This window comes from Martes martes, assembly GCF_963455335.1.
Source record: "Martes martes genome assembly, chromosome: 10".
NCBI lineage: Eukaryota > Metazoa > Chordata > Mammalia > Carnivora > Mustelidae > Martes > Martes martes.
Window position 1 is genome coordinate 87,868,408 of NC_137898.1, and position 2,777 is coordinate 87,871,184.

Genomic DNA, 2,777 nt, shown 5'->3' on the forward strand with positions numbered 1-2,777 from the left:
CTCTGCTTTCCTACAACTTACATTCTGGTATAGGAAGCCAGCCAATCAGTCAATCACTTAATCCATCGATATTAAATTGTAGTGGGCATTATGCAGAAAGAATAATTATTTGGCTGGTTTATATTGGATGTTTAGTGAAGGCCTTTCCAAAGTAACATTTGAGTCTTGTGTCATTGGTGGTAAGAAGGGACCAACCAGAAAAAAGCATCCTAGGTAGAGGGTGCAGTTAATGCAAAGGCCCTAAGGCAGGAATGAATTTGATATGTCTGAGGAACAAAAAGCAGTGAGATGTGAGTGTGCAGGAAAGAGTGGCAGAGGCACAGAGGATAAAGCTTGAGAAATACACCGGGACTTTGCAAACCTGAATAAGGAATTTGATTTTGTTTTAGGGTAATGGAAACTCTTTGGGGAGTTTTAGGTTGGGAAAAGGTATGATCTGATTTTTGCTTTTTTTTTTTTTTTATTTATGCTTTAAAAAGATCCTTCCACTGCTTGTGGAGAGTAGTAGGCTGTAGAAGGGTAAGGGCAGAAGCAGGGAGACAAGTGAGAAGACCATGCATGTAGTCCAAAGTTGAGAAGATGGTGTTACAGATTAGGACAGTCATAGTACAGATGGAGAGAAGGAATGCCAATTTGTTACATGTTTGTAGGGAGGTTTTAACAGGCTTGCCGAAAGATCTAATGTGGGAGGTGAGGGAAATAGGAGAGTTAAGAATGACTCCTAAAATTTTTACCTAAGTGAGAATGAGAAGACAGAAGGAGCAGGAGATATGAAAGGGGAGGGAAATCAAGAGTTTGTAACATTCATGATTATTAAATATCCATTTGGAGATGTCAAGTAGCCAACTGGATATATGAGTCTGGAATTCCAGAGGGAGACTAGGGCCAGAGATATGGATTGGGGGATCATCATCAGAGAGATGGTATTTAAGTCTTAGGAAGTGGGTAGGTAGAGAGGAGAAGGGGTACGTAAGAGGTGTACTAAAAGCTACTGAGTGAAGAAAAGTAAAGTAAATACAGAGAAGTGACTACAGATTTGGGCAGTGTAGAGGTACCTAATTAATGGTGGTGACAAAGGCAGCCTCAGTGGAACAGTGTGGACAGCAGTCCAGCTGAAGTGGGCTAAGAAAGTCAAGACAGTGGCTACTGACTAAGCTAAGGCAGAGGGAAAGTTCTGATAACATGGGAGAATTTGCTGACCACTAAATGGAAGTTTTCCAGGGCATTGTTTAAAGGTTTAGGAGCACAGTGGGTGCTGTAATGTCCTAATTTGATCCCCTATATTGGACAGGTGCTTCCATCCTCCAGCTTCTCTGGTGGTGGTAACTAATGGCTCAAGTTCTCCATTGCTAGAGAAGCGCCCTTGACTGACAGAGTCTCTTTGCCAGGAGGTCATATACCCCTCCTCCTGGGACAATGACTGCACAGGGATACAAAAGACCACACCCTTTCCTTAAGAGAGGGCAACTTTATGGTGATCTCCTTGGATTAGGGCAAGGCTAGAACTTGGCTGAGACCACATCCCTCCTTTTTTTGTTTTTAAAAAGATTTTATCTATTTATTTGAGAGAGAGAGAGAGAGAGAGCACACATACTTGTGAGCAGGGGGAGGGGCAAGGGGAAGGGGAGAGAGAGAATCTCACTGAGCATGGAGTCATTGTGGGTCTCGATTGCACCACTCTGAGATCATGACCTGAGCCAAAACCAAGAATGGGACACTTAACTGACTGAGCCACCTAGGTGTCCCAATCCACTTTCCTCTTTCCCCAATTCTGTCTAGCCTTTCTTACCCTCTTATGTGTTTCTCTTGAAGGATTTTTCTACCACATACCACATGTGCCCAGTTGCTTGCCTTAGGCTCTGCACATAGGGAACCCATTCTAAGACCTGCTGCTAGGAGACTCTAAGGACGGCATTCTGGTGTTGGGTCATTTGCCAACTTTCTGGCAATATGATTCCATCATGGTAGTGAATACAGTGTTAAGAGCCCCCTTACTCCCCAGGCATGTTCTTACAGCATAAATGCTAAGATACCACCTGTATCTGCTGAACTGAGACAGAGTTCACGTGAAGGGGATGAACTGGTTCATAGAGTATCTTCTATTTGAGAGATACTAGGAAAAATTATTGAGTGGCTGTTGCAGAATGCCATTGATCCTCTGAAGAGAGAAAAACACAGGATCAGAGTAATCAATAACCAATTTAAAGTAAAATGCAAGTCAAATGCTTCCTTTGCAGCTAGAAAGAGGCTTCATGTCCTGCAACAGGAGGGAACACAAAGCTGAAGAGCCAATCTAGGACTTAATTGTGAGACTGGAAGAGTTTTGGAGAAGGCTGAATTTCAGCCTGGGAAGTCTCTTACCTAGTCAGAGCTTTGATAGAGAAGGCGTGAGACCCTGTAATCCAGAATGGGAATATATAGATGAATGCACTGGAAATTCCTAAACCTGCAGGTTCCTCTCAAACTTCTGACATCTTGCTGGAAGGAAGGACACCCTCCTTGCTTGAAGAACATGCAGATTCCTTACATGAGGCAGGTGTCTTGTAAGACACTTCCTTACCAGCTACCTCATTGTTCCCCTCTATTAAGAAGGAGGGTCATTATTCTGACCCTCAGAATAATGAGGGTCAAACCTCTGGGCAACTCTTGAGTCTGCTGAGAAGATAGGGCTTTCCCTGGGGCCTGAATAATATGCCCTGGAGAGGGAGAGTGTGCCCACAAGTCGATTCAGTGGGGACTGAATCAAAGGAGCCAAAACAAACCAACAACCATCCCCG